Raw genomic sequence first — 22,280 nt, 5'->3', positions numbered from 1 at the left:
ACCCCCACAACCCAAGGATGTGCTGGCCAGGTGGATTGGCCACGCTAAATTGTCCCTCAATTGGGGAAAAACCCCCCACAAAAGAAATATTTGCATTTATTTAATGTAACCACAGAACAGCTCATATGGAGCACAGCAAGCTCCCACGAAACAACACTGAGATAAGGGGCAGGTTTCTGCGCTGGCGGGATTCTCCGTTATGGCGGCCGGTCTTCCTGTTGTGGGGCACCCCCACGCCGTCCGGGAAACCCCCCCGGGCTGCCGGCAAAACGGAGAATCCCGCCGGCAGAGAATCCCGGCCAAGGTTTTTGCGATGTTGGTTGAGGGATGAATGCTGGTGAGGGGCTCTCTGGGAGATCACCCCTGCTGTTTCTTCCAGATGGGGGCTGTAAGATCTACATCAACCTGAATACCTCGTCTGAAAGGTGGCACCTCCGGCAGTACTGGACTGGAAATGAGTCCCGGGTTTTATGCTCGACTCTCTGGAGTGGAGCTTCCTGCTGGGGTGGTTGAAGAGGAGACGATGAATGACGTCACAGGAAATTGGATGGGCACTCAATGGAAAGAAAGTTTCCGGGCTACGGGGATAGAGCAGGGAGAGAGAGAGGGGGGGGGGGGGGGGGGGGGGGGGGGGGGGGGGTGGGATGGGACTGTCCTGGTTGAGCTACTGAGAGCTAGCATGGACTCGATGGACTGAATGGCCTCTTTCTGTGGCCGTAATGAGTCTAAGATTCGAGCCCATGAGTCGATGGTGAGAGCACTGACAATTGAATCGTGGCTAACACTGATGGAGAAGGGAATGCTGGCACTGTAAGGGTTTAAAAAAAATAAATTTAGAGTACCCAATTCATTTTTTCCAATTAAGGGGCAATTTAGCGCGGCCAATCCACCTAGCCTACACATCTTTGGGTTGTGGGGGTGAAACCCACGCAGACACGGGGAGAATGTGAAACCCCACACGGACAGAGACCCAGAGCCGGGATCGAACCTGGGACCTCAGCGCCGTGAGGCCGCAGTGCTAACCACTGCGCCGCCGTGCTGCCCCCTGCAAGGGTTTTTTAAAAATATTTTTATTCTCCTCCTTTTTCACATTTTCTCCCAAATTTACACCCAACAATAAACAATAATCAGTAACAAATATGTCAATCCCCATGTCAATAACAACGATCCCATCCTCCCGCCAAACCCCAAACATTAGCCGCATTGTCACATAAACAAATGACAAAAAGGAATCAGGAATCACCCACAGTCACCATTAACACACACAGCACCCCTCCTCCCAACCCACCCACCCACCCCCCAAACCTCCCACCCATCCCCCCCAACTAATGTTCGATATTATCCAGTTCTTGAAAGTGCACAATGAATAACGCCCATGAATTGTAGAACCCCTCCGTCCTTCCTCTCAGTTCAAACGTAACCTTCTCAAGACTCAAGAATTCCAACAGCCCCCCCCCCCCCCCCCCCCCCCCCGCCACGCCAGGGTAGAGGGTGAAGAAGCTGCTCTCCATCCTATCGGGCGATCAACGAGGCGAAGGCTACGACATCTGCCTCCGCACCCATTTCCAACCCCGGCTGGTCTGACACCCCGAATATGGCCTCCCGAGGGTCCGGGTCCAGTTTCACGTGCACCACTTTAGAAATTAGCCTAAAAACTTCCTTCCGGTAATCCTCTAGCTTTGGACAGGACCAAAACATATGAACGTGATTAGCGCCCCCCCCCCCCCACGCAATGTTCACACACATCTACTCCTTCAAAGAATCGGCTCATCCTCGCCATTGTGAGGTGTGCTCTGTATACCCCCTGCAGCTGTATCAGCCCCAACCTTGCGCACGAGGTGGAGGCATTGGCACTGCATGGGTTAATGGTAAATTTGTGACTGGATGGAGGAAGTTTCTGATGACGTGCATTGTGACTGACAGGGTTTCGATGGAGCGAAGGAGAGCGAATGAGTGAAAACTGAATGGGGCGGGCAAGTTTGGACTGGCTGAGGAGAGGGTGTGGATCCAGTTGACAAACCAGCTCTCTCACTTCAGGAAGAGCCGGGCTGTAAGGTGGCTGCGTGGCAGAGTGCACAGTCAGGATCCGGCTGCCAAGGAGGGGGTGGGGTGGGGGGGGTGGCAAATCCGAGGCGCCACGGGGCATGGAGATCCCACACTTGCAGCACGTCGCCCTGGCGCTGGAGACGGACGCCCGGGCTGGCCGGAAGAGGAAGGTCAGCTCGCTGGCACGCCCGCGACCACGGCGGCGGCGGTGCCAGGCTCCCAGCGGGCTCTCCGCCAGCAGCCTGCGGCGGAACGAGCGGGAGAGGAATCGGGTCCGGCTGGTCAACCTGGGCTTCGCCAACCTGCAGCAGCACGTGCCTCAGAGCGGGTCGGGCAAGAGGATGAGCAAAGTGGACACCCTGCGGTCAGCGGTCGAATACATCCGGATGCTGGAGGTCCTGCTTCGGGAACAGAGCTCCGGCGAATCCCAACTGATCCCCCCCTCAGCGATAGGCCGGGGATCCATCTCCGACTCCCCCCTCTCTTCCTACTCATCCGAGGACGTCTCTCACGACTCTATCTACTCTGAGCGGGAATTCACGATCTGCAAGGACTGGCTGGGGATTGAGTGACCAGGTGAGCTCCCTCGGGACAACACCCGCCTGCCACGGTTAAGGGTTTAGAAGACCCACCACACTAGATCTCCCTCTTCAGAGCTGTACAGGGTAGGAGACCAGGACTAGGGGTTAGCATTGGAGGCAGCCCAGAGGAGGTTCACCCGGCTGATCCCGGCTACGGAGGGATTTTCTTATGAGGAGAGGTTGAGTAGGTCGGGTCTGTACACATTGGAGTTTTGACGAATGAGAGGCGACCTTATTGACACATATCAGATTCTCAGGGGATTTGACAGGGTCGATGCTGAGAGGCTGTTTCCCCTTGTGGGAGAGTCTAGGACCAGAGGGCATCATCTCAGAGTGAGGGGGGGGGGTCACCCATTTCAGACAGAGATGAGGAGGAATTTCTTCTCTCAGAGGGGAGTGAATCTGTGGAATTCTTTACCGCGGAGCGCTGTAGAGGCTGGGCTGTTAATATGTTCACAACTGAGACAGACAGATTTTAAATCGGTGAGGGAATCGAGGGTGATGAGGATAAGGCAGGAAAGTGGAGTTGAAGATTATCACATCAGATCAGTCAGGACCTCATTGAATGGCAGAGCCGACTCAATGGGCCGAATGGCCTATTTCTTCTCCCACGTCTTATGATGCCATGGAGAGAAGATGTGATTGTGGTAGTATGGCTGGAGAGATCATATCACCGGAGAACCAGGCTGCCATTGGTACAGCAGCCTCGTTGCCCATTGGCCCAGGCAAGTCATGTGCCTCTCTGCCAATTGGTTGTGGCTGGTCATGTTACTCTACCTTTGCCCTACCTGCAACAGCAGTGAACACGCCAACATTGAGGGCATTTAAAAATTTATTGGATAAGCATATGGATGATAATGGCATAGTGTAGGTTAGATGGCCTTTAGATTTTTTCCATGTCGGTGCAACATCGAGGGCCGAAGGGCCTGTACTGCGCTGTATCGTTCTATGTTCTATGTTCTATGACTCCCCGCCGATTGGCTGAGAGGTCGGTAGCTCCGCCTACAAGGCGGGGTATAAGAGCTCGTGTTGGCTGGCAGTCGGCCTTTCTCTGTACGACCACTGCCGGGCTCACATCTAGCGCATTAAAGCCTGTTGTTTGGAACCCCACTACGACTCGAGTCCAATGGATGGTGCATCAGTGATTATCAAGGACGTTTTGATCAGCTGACGCCATGTTCAGAATCTTGCGTCCGTCACGATTCCGTGACTTTTCAAAGTGCGACACGGCCAATGAAACACGTTTTGAAATGTAGTCACGGGCCAGCAAACCCCAAAACAGCGATACGTTCACGACCAGATAACCTGTTGTGTTGACGTTGGGTTGAGGGGTAAATACCGACCAGGACACAATGGAGGGTCCGGCTGCTTTTCTGAGAGATAGCACCGTTTGACCTTTCACTGAGGGGGCAGCTGAATTCTCGGGTAAGGCCTCATTCGAGTTGACACGTCCGCCAGCGCAGTCTCCCCCCCCCCCCCCCCCCCCCCCCCAGTAGGCTGGGGATTCAGGGTTTTGAGCCTCTCGTCCTGATTCACGCTCCCTGATTGCGAATGACGCCCCCAAGAGGCTGAATATAGCGCAGAGAGAAACTATCTTCTCTGGTAGAAAGAAAGCATCACCTTAAAAAAATAAAGAGCCATGGTACGCGTACAGGCGGCAATGTCCGAAAACACTTGTTCACACAAAGGGTATTGAGGTTTTCCCTCACTAACCCACACCTCACGGACTGCAGTGGTTCATAAAGGCAATTAGGGATGGGCAATAAACGTTGGCCCCACCAGCGATACCCACCTCCCATGATTGAATTTAAAAAAAAAACTCTTTCGCTCTCCCTCTCCCTGAGGCACGGGAGTCAATCGAAAATTTAAAGACTGAAACTGATAGATTTGCATTCGGCAAGTGTTACCGAGACAGGCCAGATAAAGATTAGATTAACCTTGATGGGGGAGAGATCCCCAGGGACTAAATCGGCTCCTGTTTACCTTTAGGATATTACGGGACTCGCTGTTCAGTATTTAGTGGACGGTGATGTCCTGGAGATTACTGTTCAACGCGCTTGCTCCCCTCAAACTCTTCTTCCACCGGTTGGAGATGGGCTGGGGTTGTTCTCCTTAGATCAGGGCGAGGCTGAGGGACGGATTTGATTGAGGTGTACAAAATTGTGAGGGGCCTAGGGTAGATTTGGGCCTATTTACCTCAGCAGAGGTTGTGGGCGGCTCCACATTTTGGGCCGGTGCAGACACGATGGGCGAGTGGCCTCTTTGTGTGCTGTAGACGTTCTATGATTCTTCTCTCGAGCTCCCCAGATTTGAAGATTTTGCGCTGGGCATTGACGCACGGCAACTCAGGCTCCGATCCGGTGCCAGGCATTCAGTGGGTGCCAGAACCTTCCGTTTAGAGTCAGGCCTCAATACTTCAAGGCAGCCTGGTTTAGACATCCATCGTGTTAAATTTGTACAACCAGTTCTGCCCCTGATCACTGAGCCTTCTTGCTGTCAGTCAGTTCCTTACGTCTGCCGTACCATGGGTTAATGATTGGCCGGGATTTTCCGGTCATCGGGATTCACTTTTCCCGTCGACAGTGTACCCCCCCCCCCCCCCCCCCCCACCCTGGGTTTCCCGGCGGAGTGGGGTGGTTACGATGGGAAGTCCCACTGACAAACGGCGGGAAGATAGGATGCCACTCCCAGCGAAAGGCCGAGGATCACGCGGCTGAGGGACCAGAGAATCCCGTCCCATCGCGTTTCAAAACGTGGAGAGGAACTTTCAATAGCAGAGGTTAAGTGTTTACAGAGCAACAACGCTGCCAGTAGCTAAAGGCGTGTTGGAATGAGTGCAGGAAAACGAGTTACAATCTCGATGAGCAATTGGGTAGGCAGAGAAAGCCAAAGGGAATGAAGGGGTTTAGGAGTGGGGTGGGGTGGGGATTGCGTTCAACTCGAGGCCGAGATCGAGAGCCAAGGAAATCAGCGGAGTGGGATGACGCCACCTTCGAGGGATTTCCTCAACGCGGGTTTGGGTCTGCTGTAGACTCCTGGATAGAGATCGGCCACCATGACATCAGCCAATAACCTTTATCATTGTATTATCCAACTGCTGGGTCTTCCCTCGTCCACGCTCCACAGTGTGGCTGGATTGGGCGAATCACAGGCCCGCATCCTCAGGGTATGAGGAGTGATTGTTAGCCGTGCTCACGGTGGGAACTGCACCAACAAGGAAACAGCTTGGAAAATTGAAGGCAGCACCTGGAGATGTGCTCTGGTTTCCACAGACTGTTATTTACGGCCTCCATACTCACCCTGTCATCCACCATGAATACATTCAAGAGGCGGCTGGATGTAGCACTTGGGGAGAATGGGATCAAAGGCTATGGGGGAGAAAGCAGGGTTAGGCTATTGAGTTGGATGATCAGCCATGATGGTGATGAATGGCGGAGCAGGCTCGAAGGGCCAGAAGGCCTCCTCCTACTCTTATCTTCTATGTATAGCACAGAGGGCAGCACAGTGGCCGAGTGATCAGCACAGCTGCCTCACTGCGCTGAGGTCCCAGGTTCAACCCCGGCTCTGGGTCACTGTCCGTGTGGAGTTTGTACATTCTCCCCGTGTCTGCGTGGGTTTCGCCCCCACAACCCAAAAATGGGCAGTGGGCAGATTGGCCACTCTAAACTGCCCCTTAATTGGAAAAAGTAATTGGGTAATCTAAATATATTTTTAAAAATCTATGTATAGCGTAGGATTGTCCTGCAGAGAATATTTGTTCACTATCCACTCACCTCCCTTTGATGGTGAGATACCAGAGAGGCAGGCACCCATGGAGAGAATTGAGTGGAAGAATGAGGGGACTGTGCATTCGTAGAAGGTGGCCATTCAGCCCATCGTGCCCGTGCTAGCCCTTAGAAGGACCTATTCCTCGCAGCCGGAACAATTTCTCCTTTTCAAGTTTATCCCCTTTTGCTACACACTCGATTGGACAATGAGTGAGGTGTTCAGGATGTGGGTTTATTTCCAAAGCTTGAAAGCTGGAGGGAACTAGCAACAGGTTTGTGGTGGAGTGTTCGTGTCAGGACCATCACTGTTCTGGACTCTGCTCAAATCCATTAGATTTGGATTCCAGAAACTAGTTTGTGGGTTTGGGTCGGTGCCAATCAATTAGAACATTTCTCATTCTGCGATTTCGAGGAACCTCCTACGGGTTTCGAAAAACCGCGTGCAAATATTTTCCATTTTTACACTCGCACAACTGTTCTTGTGAGTGGGGTGGCCGTAGTTGCCATAGTAACTCGAGAAGCGCAAGTCGACCTGGAGGCCGCTGAGAGTAGGATCAGGCAGCAGCTTTGCACTTGAATGGGCGGCACGGTGGCGCAGTGGGTTAGCACTGCTGCCTCACGGCGCCGAGGCCCCAGGTTCGATCCCGGCTCTGGGTCACTGTCTCCATGTGGAGTTTGCACATTCTCCCCGTGTCTGCGTGGGTTTCGCACCCACAACCCAAAGATGTGCAGGGTAGGCGGATGGGCTGTGCTAAATTGCCCCTTAATTGGAAAAAAATGAATTGGACTCTCTAAATTTATTTTTTTTAAACTTTGCATTCGCATAGCACCTGCGGTAGTGATATAGAACATAGAACGGTACAGCACAGAACAGGCCCTTCGGCCCTCGATGTTGTGCCGAGCAATGATCACCCTACTCAAACCCACGTATCCACCCTATACCCGTAACCCAACAACCCCCACCTTAACCTTACTTTTTAGGACACTACAGGCAATTTAGCATGGCCAATCCACCTAACCAGCACATCTTTGGACTGTGGGAGGAAACCGGAGCACCCGGAGGAAACCCACGCACACACGGGGAGGACGTGCAGACTCCGCACAGACAGTGACCCAGGCGGGAATCGAACCTGGGACCCTGGAGCTGTGAAGCATTTATGCTAACCACCATGCTACCCTGCTGCCATATGTCCCAAGGCGCTGCACAGGACAGGCGAAAACCTGACACTGAGCCCGGGGAGGGGACAATAGGACAGGTGACTGAAACCTTGGCCAAAAGGGGGGAGGGGTGCAGGGGGCCCTATCTTACGGAATGTAGAAAGAGGCCATTCGGCCCATCATGCCTGAAAATGAAATGAAAAATGAAAATCGCTTATTGTCACGAGTAGGCTTCAATGAAGTTACTGTGAAAAGCCCCTAGTCGCCACATTCCGGCGCCTGTTCGGGGAGGCTGGTACGGGAATTGAACCGTGCTGCTGGCCTGCCTTGGTCTGCCTCAAAAGCCAGCTATTTAGCCCAGTGTGCTAAACCAGCCCCTGTGCCTGCACTGTCTCTCTGAAAGAACACCCTGCCTTGGCCCACTACCCCGCCCTATCCCCGTGACCCCAGCTACCCTGCTTATTGTCGGGACACTAAGGGGCAATTTAGCCGGGCCTTGGACATGCAGTCGCCCTGGCGACCTGGCAGCCATGTCTCCGTAATTACAATCATTACAATTAACACACCAATTTGAGCTGTTAATACATCTATCTTATTATGAAAGCTCCACGCATTCAAACACATGGCCTTTAGGCTAAGAGGGGTAAGGGGAGAGGATTGATTGGGAGGGGGTGCTGGGGGAAAGATGGCGGCCCCGGGGAGGGGGGGGGGGGGCAGAAAAGAAACCAAACTAATTGATGCTTTCTTCCATTTGCAGGGGTCGGTGTTGTTTGGTCCAAAGGTTTCTGAGGGGGGAGTGACTCCCCTCTTTTCTTTCCCTGTTTTTTTTCCTTTGCTGACAACTCTCTCCGCTACACAGGGACTGTGGTGAAAAAGAACGAGGCCTCAATATCTCATTAGGCGTCTATCTCAGAACTATGAACATGGCCATTGGCCTGCGCGCCTCCCCAAGGCTCCCGGATTCCATTGGATGTTATTTATGTTGTACATAACTGTAACTGTAGAGGTTATGTTGTCAGGATCAAATCTCTCCCTCATAAACAGGAATGGGGGACAATCTGGTTCTTTGGGGAGGTGGCGATAATGTTGCCAGACTAGTAACCCCGAGACGCGGACTAATGTCCTCTGGGGGAAGGAAATCTGCCGCCCTGACCCGGTCTGGCCTACATGTGACTCCAGACCCACAGCACTGCGGTCGACTCTTAACTACCCCGTCTGAAACGGACGAACGCGCCACTCAGTTCAAGGGCAATTAGGGATGGGCAACAAATGCTGGGCCCAGCCACATCCCCCATGACCTGTATTTCTCCCCGACCAACAGGAAACGGCTGACCCAGTCATGATCCCATTGCCGCGTCCGGGATCTTGCTGTGTGCAAATGGCGCACATTGCGACCATGATCGGCGACTGCAAATCCCCCTCCACGCCACTCACCGCGCCTGACTTTGAAAATACTTTCCGTTTATCACCGTCGCTGGGTCACAATCCTGGAACTCCCTCCCTAACAGCACTGTGGGTGTACCTACACCACGCGGAGTGCAGCGGTTCCAGAAGGCGGCTCACCGCTGCATTCTCAAGGTAAATTAGAGGATGGGCGATAAATACCAGCGATGCCCACATCTCATGGATCACCAAAAACAAATGGAACCATTCCGAGTGAGTGTGGAGTTGGGCCCTGTCAGGGACTGGGTTTCCAGACCTGCACCATGACCTGTGAAAATAGGGTTAAAGGAATGAATGCTCCTTTCTGCTGAGGGGCTGGAGTCAGGGGTCACTCGAGAGCCACCCTGAGGACTGCTTCAAGATACGGTTTGGACGGTGCTTGAGGTTTTGCACGTGGAGATCCCTGTGCGTCACCACGGAGACCAGGACCTGGAAAGAAAGAGGGCGGGTGGGAGAGGCTGAGGAACCTCCACTCAAATCAGAGGCCCCACTGAAGGAACCAGCACCGAATCCTCGAATCCATTCGCAGCAACTGGCTGTGATACTGGATTCATTCATCCCGAGATCTGGACAAACAGGCCATGGCTCATGAGTTCGAATCTCATCACGGAATTTGAATAATGTTGTAAAAATCAGAACAAAAATAAATACAAATATCCTTGCGGCTAGGCCATGGAACTAACAGGGAACATGGGTCAAGAACCGTATTGTGCTGTGCCCCCAGAATAATGGGCAAGGCTGGGTTTGATGACAGGTGTTGGGTTCTGTTGCATGTTTCTTTTTAACCCTGTGGCATTGTTACACATTTGATTGTCTTCAGTTTCCTGTTTAGTGTAAAAATGTAAAATGAAACAGTAAAGATGTTTTTATGCCAAAGAAATGTCATTTTGTCTTGCATGTGTGTGCATGTTAATGTGTGTATGTTAATGTGTGCATGTTAATATGTGTATGACTGTGTGTGCATGTTAATATGTGTATGACTGTGTGTGCATGTTAATATGTGTATGTCTGTGTGTGCATGTTAATATGTGTATGTTAATGTGTGTATGTCTGTGTGTGCATGTTAATGTGTATGTCTGTGTGCATGTTAATATGTGTATGTTAATGTGTGTATGTCTGTGTGTGCATGTTAATGTGTATGTCTGTGTGTGCATGTTAATATGTGTATGTCTGTGTGTGCATGTTAATGTGTGTATGTTAATATGTGTATGTCTGTGTGTGCATGCTAATGTGTGTATGTTAATATGTGTATGTCTGTGTGTGCATGTTAATATGTGTATGTTAATATGTGTATGTCTGTGTGTGCATGTTAATATGTGTATGTTTGTGTGTGTATGTTAATATGTGTATGTCTGTGTGTGCATGTTAATATGTGTATGTTAATATGTGTATGTCTGTGTGTGCATGTTAATATGTGTATGTTTGTGTGTGTATGTTAATATGTGTATGTCTGTGTGTGCATGTTAATATGTGTATGTCTGTGTGTGCATGTTAATATGTGTATGTTAATATGTGTATGTCTGTGTGTGCATGTTAATATGTGTATGTTTGTGTGTGTATGTTAATATGTGTATGTCTGTGTGTGCATGTTAATATGTGTATGTCTGTGTGTGCATGTTAATATGTGTATGTCTGTGTGTGCATGTTAATATGTGTATGTCTGTGTGTGCATGTTAATATGTGTATGTATGTGTGTTGTTATGAGACTGTCACTTTAAGAAATGTTTGGCTGCTCATGTTACTGCAGTAATGTCAGAGTGTGGGTGGAGCTGAGCTTTGGCTGCAGTGATGTCAGAGTGTGGGTGGAGCTGAGCTTTGGCTCTGCTTTTTAGTTTCACTTTGAGAAAACCTCGGGTGTGTCTGTGTTTTTCTGGTTTCGTTTTCAGTGTTGGAGCTGAAGCCAGACAAAGCAGGTGTACTGCTGTTCTCTCTGCCATGAAACGACTGTCTCTTGATCATTTGGTGAATTCAGAATTATAAATGTTCTGAGTAGTGACTTTAACCTGATGTGCTTCTGTTAAAGGTTATGTTTTTTGTAAGTTGTTATAACCTACCTGCCTACCATTGGCTGGGGACTAATGACAACCCCACAATCCTATGGGAGTATGAGTGAGCTTCCCCAATGAGGGGGGCGGAGAAATCATTAGCAGAGTCCCTGCATAAATAGAGCTGGCCAGTTTGGAACCAGCAGAGAGAGAGAGGAGTGAGCAGCAAGGGAAGTTGCTGTTGCTGTATATGTTATTGTAAATAAATGTTATTTCTTTGTATCCTGAAAACTCGTGCTGGATTCTTCGTGGCCCTCACAAAATAAGTCTTCTGTATTTTAAAAGGACAGCGTAAGCATCACTTAGTGTTGTTTTCTTTGGGGGTTGTATTTGAATTGATGGTTGCTAAGATGTTCACTGTATGTTTTAAAAAGGTTAACTTGAGTTCACAGAATAAACATTGTTTTGCTTTACAAAAATACTTTTCGATTTCTACTCTACCACACCTGTAGAATGGACCGTATGCTCCCCATACCACAATTTAGTAAAAGTTGTGGGTCAGGTGAACTCCATGATACACTTTGGGGTTCTCTAAACCCTGGCCCATAACACTAGTAACCTGTGAAACAAGCACATGTGCTGGGTATAGTTTGACATTGACCTTTTAGAAACAGTGGATAACTTCTGAGTGACGACCGTGTTCCTATGAAGTAATTGTCATTGCTGCATTTGTAGTTGTACATTTTTCTTGTCCGCCTATATATGAAAATGTACTTTTCAACAAGGACCCATGGTACCAAAATATTACTGATGTACTGCCACGTGTTGTGATGGTAATAGAAGAATAGTGGTAAGATAGTTCTGGCCGGCTACCTTTACACCTCTCAGTCCCAAGACAGAAAACACAAATTCACAACAGTTCCAAATTTGTACAGGAAGATGGAGGAGGATAAACTAGTTTTAAATCTAAAGCTTTTATTATGTTCAGTTGGAACACAAGTGATAGTCAAGATTCTTTAAGATGTGAAAATCAGTGGGGTTTCCATGCAGTTGCAAATTTCATACTTATGAATATCTGAAACGAATGAATGAAAATTGCTTATTGTCACAAGTAGGCTTCAAATGAAGTTACTGTGAAAAGCCCCTAGTCGCCACATTCCGGCGCCTGTTCGGGGAGGCTGGTACGGGAATTGAACCCACGCTGCTGGCCTACCTTGGTCTGCTTTCAAAGACAGCGATTTAGCCGTGTGCTAAACCAGCCCCTTACCTATAGAAATCTTAGACAAATATTAATATTTATTAGTCAATGAAGTCTGGACAAAAATTTTAAATGGTGAATGTAAACATGAAAACTATATGGTGTTTAAAGCATCGGATCTGAAATCGAATCCTCGTACAGTATTTAATTACTTGAATGCCTGCTAAAATTAATTTTAAAAATGAAGTGTGCTGCCACCTTCCTTTCTTTAAAGTTCAGCTCCCTGACAAGATTGGATCTGACAACAGGAGAGGCAATATTTACTCAGAGCGCTCTGTTTGTGATTTAGTTGTGAACGGGGTGTGGGAACATTGCAACGTTCTGAGCAAACAGGACGCGCGGGGTCCTCCCTCGAGCTAATAGACTCTTCGGCACCTCCCTGACATCCTGAATGGAGCCAGAAGATCCTTGATCGGTAAATCCTGAAAGCCGAACGCATCCAAGAACCACATTTCGTTTTAACCTCATCGACCTTCCTTTAGCGCGAGAACTCTGATTACTTGTCTGCACCATTTACCGGGCAACTTGTGTGGTGGACATGTCAGAAAATAAACTTATTGCAGGCGCCCTGTATTTATTATTCCGCGAGACACCTTACTTTTCCAACCAATTTATTATCTTTAGACGATAACGAGCCGTGGCTGGGGCGATGGTAATGTAACACGGGATCCGATAACCAAAATGATCTGAAATCCGGGAGAAAATTCCGGCCGAAGTTCCAAACAAGGGGCTGGATTCTCTGGTCGCTGACGCCGAAATCGCGTTCGGGGGCCAGCCGGAGAATTGGGGGTGGCGCCGCTTTCCCGCTGCTCCGCCCCCTCGAAAGCAGTGTACTCTTGGAGGGGGGGGTCGTCGCAAATAACGGGAAACCGTGTTGGCAGCGGCAAAACGTGCGTAGAAAATCCAGCGCAGTGACTCGGCAAAACTGCAGCCGGCAGAGTTTAATGGAGACGATCGACTTATAATTAAAAAGAAGATATTTCAGCCACTTTTCTAAATAGTGCGGAGCCAGGGACAGAGCTCCGAGTATTACAAATGATTAAAGCGTCGTGGACAAGTGCCAAAGAAAATAATTAAAAAGCAAATAGAACGTTGACCTTTATCTCCCAGTCACATTGGTTATCTCCAGGCTGACAGGTGTCTGAGCAGTGCTGAGGGAGTGTTGCACTGTCGGAGGTGCCGTTTTTCAGACGCGACGTTAAACTAGCGGCCCTCTCTCAGCTGTGCATCAGAACAAAAAAATAAATGAAAAGACGTTCCTCCCGGAATTCTGGTTAACTTTCAATCATCCTCACCCAAAACAGGCCGGGGGGCCCAAACTGAAACTAAAATGAATTTGTGTCATCTGCTCCTCGGATATTATATCACATCTGCGCTCGCCCAGAGTCAGCGCTGCCGCCTCACGGTGCTGAGGACCCGGAGGTTCGATCCCGGCCCCGGGTCACTGTCCGTGTGGAGTTTGCCCATTCTCCCCGTGTCTGCGTGGGTCTCACCCCCACAACCCAAAAAGATGTGCAGGGTAGGTGGATTGGCCGCGCTAAAGTTACCCCCTTAATTGGAAAAAAAGAATTGAATACTTTAAGTTGAAATGATAAAGATAAGAAAAGCCAGAGTGATTGGCCACCCTCCCAGTCACTAATGCCCGCCCTCCAGCCAACGCAATGCCGCCAATAATACAGACGAACCCCAGACTGGTGTAAGGGTGGGTCAGGCCAATTTAGGCAAAGCACCAGGAATCACGTGTACTGAGGGAGTGCCGCACTGTCAGAGGGTCAGTACTGAGGGAGTGCCGCACTGTCAGAGGGTCAGTACTGAGGGAGCGCCGCACTGTCAGACGGTCAGTACTGAGGGAGTGCCGCACTGTCAGAGGGTCAGTACTGAGGGAGTGCCGCACTGTCAGAGGGTCAGTACTGAGGGAGTGCTGCATTGTCAGAGGGTCAGTACTGAGGGAGCGCCGCACTGTCAGACGGTCAGTACTGAGGGAGTGCCGCACTGTCAGAGGGTCAGTACTGAGGGAGTGCCGCACTGTCAGAGGGTCAGTACTGAGGGAGTGCTGCACTGTCAGAGGGTCAGTACTGAGAGAGTGACGCACTGTCAGAGGGTCAGTACTGAGGGAGCGCCGCACTGTCAGAGGGTCAGTACTGAGGGAGAGCTGCACTGTCAGAGGGTCAGTACTGAGGGAGCCGCACTGTCAGAGGGTCAGTACTGAGGGAGAGCCGCACTGTCAGAGGGTCAGTACTGAGGGAGTGCCGCACTGTCAGAGGATCAGTACTGAGGGAGTGCTGCACTGTCAGAGGGTCAGTACTGAGGGAGTGCCGCACTGTCAGAGGGTCTGTACTGAGGGAGAGCTGCACTGTCAGAGGGTCAGTACTGAAGGAGCCGCACTGTCAGAGGGTCAGTACTGAGGGAGAGCCGCACTGTCAGAGGGTCAGTACTGAGGGAGTGCCGCACTGTCAGAGGGTCAGTACTGAGGGAGTGCTGCACTGTCAGAGGGTCAGTACTGAGGGAGCGCCGCACTGTCAGAGGGTCAGTACTGAGGGAGTGCTGCACTGTTGGAAGTTCAATCACCCAGATAAGACATCAAATCAAATTCCATCTCAGGTGATGTTTAAAATATTCCCAGCCCTCTGTTTGAAGATGAGAGGGGAGTTCTGCCCAGTGTCCTGGACGCTGTCTCTGCGCCATCTGTTATTGATAAAGAAAAATAAGACTTGCAATGTCCAGATCCAGTCATTTATTTCAAGGCCCTGGGACCTTGCTCTGTAAAAAAAATGGTGGCCGTTGTTAGCGATGACACTTTCCGTTTGACGCTTTCTCAAATCTTGTGAGGATGGGGCTGGGGTTCCGTTTGAATGTGAGCTCGCTGCTGTCCCATTTTGAGCGATCTCTTGCGCGATTTGATTGTGAGCCAGTTGACTAACCTAACAGTCCTCGCCAATCTGTACTTCCTCCAGGGCAACTTGTGCTTCTGCAAACAAACCATTAGTTGCTCAGTTGACGCCCACATGTCTCTCAGGAATGCTCGGCACTGTTGGATAATCATGTGCCATGCCAAAAGCCACTGCGCACGGTTCACAAGCTCTTGGCTCCCAACAACCGCGAAACAAATTGCGCTCGACTGGTTATGACAGTCCACCTGGGTCGGTGCGACCCAGGTGGACTGTCATAACCAGTCGAGCGCAATTCGTTTCGCGGTTGTTGGGAGCCTAGAGCTTGTGAACCGTGCGCAGTGGCTTTTGGCGACAATCGTACTGCGGAGAGATTGTCAGCCCGATGCCAACTGCGGTCAACACCGTACGACCCATCCTCAGGTCAGGCGGTGAATTGCCATCGGACTGAGCAGTCCAGTGAGAGAGCAGTGCCGATTCCACGATGGGGTAAGAGGGCCTGAATCCCACCCCTGGAGGAAATTGGAGCCCAGTGTGCGCGGAGAAGGGAGGGGGTTATTGAACTGCTGCACGAAAGCCATGCGTCCAACCCACCTTCCCCCCGCCCCCACCTCTGCGCCATTTGTTATTGATAAAGAAAAATAAGACTTGCAGGGACTCCGACGTGGCCTGAACCGCTCCAGCGTCGTGCTGGCTCCTTGCAGGGGCCAGAATTGCTGATCCAGAGGCCGTGTTGACGCCGCCGCGTTTCTCGACGGCGTTTCCGACGGTTTCAACGCGAAGCCTCGCGATCACAGAATCCCGCCCGAGGTTCCTCCGTACCATCCTTCGACTCTACCTTCCAACAAAACCTTTGATCGGCTCCCAAATTATCCAGTTGCTTTGAGGACAGTGAGGCACGCTGCATTTAGAAGTGTCTTTATAGAAATACAGGCCTAATAACACAAAGGGGCAGAATCTCAGAATCGTTACAGTGCTGGAGGAGGCCATTCGGCCATCGCTTCCAGCTCGCTAAACGAGCGTCGTGACTAGATGCCATTCCCCTGCACATTGTTTCCATCCCAACGCCCTCTCGAACCCCCGATTGAATCTGCCTACCCCAGGCCGCGTGTTCCAGACCCCAACCACTCGCCGTGTGAAAGTTCTCTCTCACCTCACATTTGTTTCTTTTGCAAATCACTTTAAATCTGTGCCTCTCTCGTTCTCGATCCTTTTACAAGCGGGAACAGTTTCTCCCCCTCTACGCTGTCCAGACCCCTCGGGCACTTGGGCCTTTGGTAATCATAGAAAACATGGGCGGGATTCTCTGACCCCCCCCCACCCCCGCCGAGTCGGAAGAATCGGCGGGGGCCGGCGTGAATCCTGCCCCTGCCGTCTCCAGCACCAGAGATTTGGCGGGAAACGTGCCGCGTCTGTCGGCCCCCCCCCCCCCCCCCCCCCACCCCTGGCGATTCTCCGGCCCACGATCGGGGCCCACCGATCGGCGGGCGGGCCTGTGCCGTGGGGGCACTCTTTTCCTTCCGCGTTGGCCATAGCCCTCACGATGGCGGACGCGGAAGTGACCCCCTCCCCTGCGCATGCGCGGGGATGACGTCAGCAGCCGCTGACGCTCCGACGCATGCGCGGACTTCCGCCGGCCGGCGAAGTCCCTTCGGCCCCGGCTGGCGTGGCGCCAAAGGGCTTTCCCACCGGCCGGTGGGGCACCAACCACTCTGGCGCGGGCCTAGCCCCTCAAGGTTAGGGCTTGGCCCCTAAAGGTGCGGCACCTTTGGGGCAGCCCGACGCCGGAGTGGTTCCCGCCACTCCATCCTGCCGGGACCCCCTGCCCCGCCGGGTAGGGGAGAATCCCGTCCCATGATAGAGAGTTTGGGGCCAACTTTACATCAGTTGCTATCCTATTGCCGCTGAATCCCATTGCTGTTTTGCTTCATTAACTGGGGAGTGCTTCGAGGACCACATGAGGTTAGTTAAATTATTTTTACGGAAGTTTCTGCGGTGTAGTTGGAATTTGGGGAGCCCTCCTGCCCACCCAAACATTCCGTCCCACAGTCCCGCCAGGAAGTCGCCTGGGCTGGAGAGGTTTAACGATGAAGAGAGATGGGATAGACTGGGATTGTTTTCCTTGGAGCCGAGGAGACGGAGGGGGGACGTGATTGAGATGTATAAAGGTATGGGGGTCATAGATAGAGGAGACAGAAAGAAACTTTTCCCCTTGGTGGAGGGGTCAATGAGCAAGGACATAGATTTAAGGTGAGGGGCGGGAGGTTTAGAGGGGATGTGAGGGGGAACCTTTCCACCCAGAGGGTGGTGGGAGTCTGGAACTCGCTGCCTGAAAGGGGGGTGGAGGCTGAGACCCTCACAACATTTCAGAAGTATTTAGATGCGCATTTGCGATCCCAGGGCAGACAAGGCTATGGACCAAGTGATGGAAAATAGGTTAGGTAGTTATTCTTGACCACCACAGACGGAATGGGCCGAAGGTTTTTTTTCTGTGCTGCAAACATCTGTGACTCTATGACCTGTGGAAACCAAGTCACATTGACTGATTGTTGAAATCATAGAATTTACAGTGCAGAAGGAGGCCATTCGGCCCATCGAGTCTGCGCCAGCCCTTGGAAAGAGCACCCTACCTCAGCTCACATCTCCACCCTTTCCCCGTAACCCAGTCACCCCACCTAACCTTTTTGGACACAAAGGGGCAATTTAGCACGGCCAATACACCTAACCTGCTCATCTTTGGACTGCGGGAGGAAACCGGAGCGCCCGGAGGAAACCCACGCAGACACGGGGAGAACGTGCAGACTCCGCACACAGACAGTGACCCAAGCCGGGAATCGAACCCGGGACCCTGGAGCTGCGAAGCAACAGTACTGACCACTGTGCTACCGTGCCGTCCACTAACCAGTGAGGGTTCAGGGACTTTGTTTGAGGGGTTACCTGGGGATATAGTCAGGACCTGTGGGAGGGCAAGAGGCAGTAAATTGGCTTCAAAAAAAACAAAGACTCCTTGCGGCCACAGCCGAGTCGACCAAGCTCAGTCAGAATGGGCTTCTCCTTTATGGAAGATGGAACGCTATGGAAATTGCAGGTTGTGATTTAGCTCGGTATATTTTGCGGGGAAATCAATCCTTGTTTATTGGGACAATGTGAGAGCAGATGTACGAGACCCAACCTGCCTCATCGCTGTGGAAAATTCCAGCCCGATCATTCCATTTGGCCCCACACCACACCAGCGATTTAAATCACAGAGCGGGAATTAACTCCGTTGCTGCCACGTTCTGAGACCTCCTCAAACCTCAAACCCTTATCGTTATCTGAAACATCTGAATATCTCTTTTCAGTGTTTTCCTTTCCACGGATTATTTTTTCAACCATTTCCTTCATCCAAACGAGTCCGCGGCCGAGTAAATTGGAACCGGATCCTCGATCCAGGCCAGTTGCAAATCTCTGAACAACGGCGGGGGAAGGAAGCCCTCCTTGGCCCACAAGCAGTGCTGTAAAAGAACGTGACTTCTCCCCCCAGGCCCTTCTGCAATTGCCGATCAAATCAATCCAATGTTTCAGCCTCTGGGGCAAATTTAAAATCCCAACTCGTCTCCTGGAAGTGGCTTAGATGCTCGACTCATTTTCCACCCCCTCAGTCAACCTCAGGAGTTTGCGGGTTGCTGTTCGCAATTTTTTCTCTCAAAGTCTCATCGCTGGTTATTTTCCTCCTATCATGTCAGTGGCTCAGTGAGTCACACTTTCACCTCATGAGGTTTCCTCATGGCTGCAGGCTGCCAATTCTGGTAAGATCCTCATAATTCTACATTATTGAAATAATGAGTATTTTAAAAAAAATTTAGAGTACCCAATTCTTTTTTCTTCAATTAAGGGGCAATTTAGCCTGGCCAATCCACCTACCCGGCACATCTTTGGGTTGTGGGAGTGAGACCCACACAAACTCCACATGGACAGTCACCCGGGGCCTGGATCGAACCCAGGTCCGCGCCAGCCCGCCCCGCAGCCATAATGCACAGCGAGTGGTAAAATCTGTCCTGGTCCACTCACGTCGACGCTATCACCAAGAAAGCACAACAGCGCCTATACTTCCTCAGGAAACTAAGGAAATTCGGCATGTCCACATTAACCCTTTCCATCTTTTACAGATGCACCATAGAAAGCATCCTATCGGGCTGCATCACAGCCTGGGTATGGCAACTGCTCGGCCCAGGACCACAAGGAACATCAGAGAGTCGTGAACACAGCCCAGTCCATCACACGAACCTACCTCCCATCCATGGACTCCATCTACACCTCCCGCTGCCGGGGGAAAGCGGGCAGCATAATCAAAGATCCCTCCCACCCGGCTTACTCACTCTTCCAACTTCTTCCATCGGGCAGGAGATTCAGAAGTATGAGGACACGCACGAACAGACTCAAAAACAGCTTCTTCCCTACTGTCACCAGACTCCTAAATGACCCTCTTATTGACTGACCTCATTAACACTACATCCTGTACGCTTCACCCGATGCCAATGCTTATGTAGTTACATTGTATATCTTGTGTTGCCCTATTATGTATTTTCTTGTATTTTCTTTTATTCCCTTTTAATGATCTGTTGAGCTGCTCGCAGAAAAATACTTTTCACTGTACCTTGGTACACGTGACAATAAACAAATCCAATCCAATCCAATCCAAGTGTCTGCCCCTCCATAGAGTCACTGCAGTGCAGCAGGAAGCCATTCAGGCCATCGAGTCTGCAATGACCCTTCGAAAGAGTACTCTAAACAAGGCCCACTTCCCCCGCCCCATCCCTGCAAACCCCGCGCATTGATCAAGGCCAATCCACCTCACCTGCACTTTTTTGGGGGACTGTGGGAGGAAACACGAGCACCCGGAGGAAATGCACGCAGACACGGGGAGAAGGTGCAGACTCCGCACAGACTGAGACCCGAGGCCACGGGGCAGCAGTGCCAACCACTGCGCCACCATCCAATGGGCTTCCCGACAGCGCCGAGGGTGCATTAGTGGCCGCTGCCGGGACTGCAACAATCCCAAGGTGAAGGCCCAATGGAGCCCCATGCAAGGTAAGGTTTCGGGATTGGGGATGGGGGAGGGATGGGAGGCTTCAGCCAGTTTAGGGAGGGGTGGAATGTGGGGTTTTGGCGAGCAAGTGGTGAGGAAGAATCCAGGTGAAATTTAATTCAATTAATAAAATATAGAATTGGAAGTGAGATGGTGACCATGGAACTATCGTTGAACGTTGTAAAAATGAATCTGGGTTCACTAATGTCCCTTCAGGGAAGGAAATCTGCCGTCCTTACCCGGTCTGGCCTACATGTGACTCCAGACCCATCGCATCGTGGTTGGCTCTTAACTGCCCCCCCTCTGAAACGGCCGGGGGAGCCGCTCAGTTCAAGAGAAACAAATGCCGCTCTTACCGGTGACACCCACAGCCCGTGAAAGGTCAAAGAAAGTAAAAGGTTCAGGAGCAAGGTGGTTATGTGCAGAGGCCTGATCTAATCATTCTCAGGCACAAGTTCAAATCTCACCCCAGCAACTGGGGGAAGTTAGCATCAGTTAATGAACTAAAGATGGGATAAAAAACTAGCATTAGCAATGGCGATCATGAAAGTACCGACTTTTTGAAAAAGCTTACCTGGTCACTAATGCCCACTAGGGGGAGGGAATCTGCTGTCCTTACTTGTGACTCCGGATCACAGCAATATGGCTGACACTTAACTACTCGCTGAGTTCAATTGCTCTATGTTTGATTATGTGAGCCTGTTTACTGTTGATGCTCACTGTGCTTGATTGTTTAAGGCTGGGCGTGGACTCAGGGAAAAGTAAGGAAAGCTGTAGAAAGAGTTGCAAGCCAGAACTGAAGCATGGAGCAGACATTCTGAAGCACTGTCACACCCATGGAAACGAGCCGCATCTCCGGACTCAGTAGTAGCCGTGGAAGTCACCTGGTTGTACAGGGAGGCTGGCCATGTCAGCGATGTCCACACTCCAGGAAACAACTCCAGAGGCGCGCGCTCCTGAAGACCGTGTAAAGGAAGCTTCGGGCAGGTGTGAGAAATGAGCGGATGCTCGCTATAGGACGAGCCTGCCCGCAGTTAAGCCTGCAAATAGCTGAACACACTTCTGCAAATTGCAACTGTTTATTAAGTTCCACAGCAAGGAAGTGAATATATTTAACCAAACATATGCTACACCCTCTGTGCATCAACTGTACAAATTAAAAAATAGTCTACGATCAAAATACTGAAACATTGCTACCGCACGTGTCTTGTGGACCTTTTATCGGCCAGTTTCCTTGCAAATTGCAAACACCAGGATGGATGTTGCAGCACAACAGTTACCAGGCAGTAGGCAGTCCGACTGTGATATATTTACAGGAGGGGGGCAATGGGAGCAATAGCGTGGGGAATGAGGAGGATGCTGAGCGGGAAACAGCGCGCTACGGTCAATGGATGGAGCATTGCTGAAGAGTGCACTCGGGAAGCAGGATGGAGCCCAGCTCGGGTTTCAAAATTAATCTCGTAGGGCCCAGGACGTTGTGGAAGGGAATAATACCGAGATCTCCGAAATGTCAAACTCTTCTCTCCGGTGGATTTAAGAGACCCCCCCAAGACCACTATTCGAGAGGACACCTTCCCCCAGTGTCCTGGCCAACAATTATCCTTCAAGCGACACCACTAAAACAGATTCTCTGATCACGATCCCGTTACTGTTTGTGGGATCTTGCTGTGCACAAAATGGCTGCCTTGTTTCTTACGTCATCCGAGTGGCTACACTTTCTTTGCCTGTGAGGTGCTTGGAGATGTCCTGAAAGGTGCCAGATATATGGAAGATGTTTCTTTTCATTTTACCTGATTGGATGATCCAATGTCAGTCAGACAGGGCCACCCCCTGCCCCACCCACTGCCACATCTTGTGGAATTCATTGCCGCGGAGTGCAGTGGAGGCCGGGACGCTAAATGGCTTCAAGGCAGAGATAGATAAATTCTTGATGTCGCGAGGAATTAAGGGCTACGGGGAGAATGCTGGTAGGTGGAGTTGAAATGCCCATCAGCCATGATTGAATGGCGGAGTGGACTCGATGGGCCGAATGGCCTTACTTCCACTCCTATGTCTTATGGTCTTATCTCCAATCTTTTCTTTCTCA

Source organism: Scyliorhinus canicula, chromosome 23, assembly GCF_902713615.1.
Source record: "Scyliorhinus canicula chromosome 23, sScyCan1.1, whole genome shotgun sequence".
NCBI classification, from domain to species: domain Eukaryota; kingdom Metazoa; phylum Chordata; class Chondrichthyes; order Carcharhiniformes; family Scyliorhinidae; genus Scyliorhinus; species Scyliorhinus canicula.
This window is presented reverse-complemented; position numbering follows the sequence as displayed.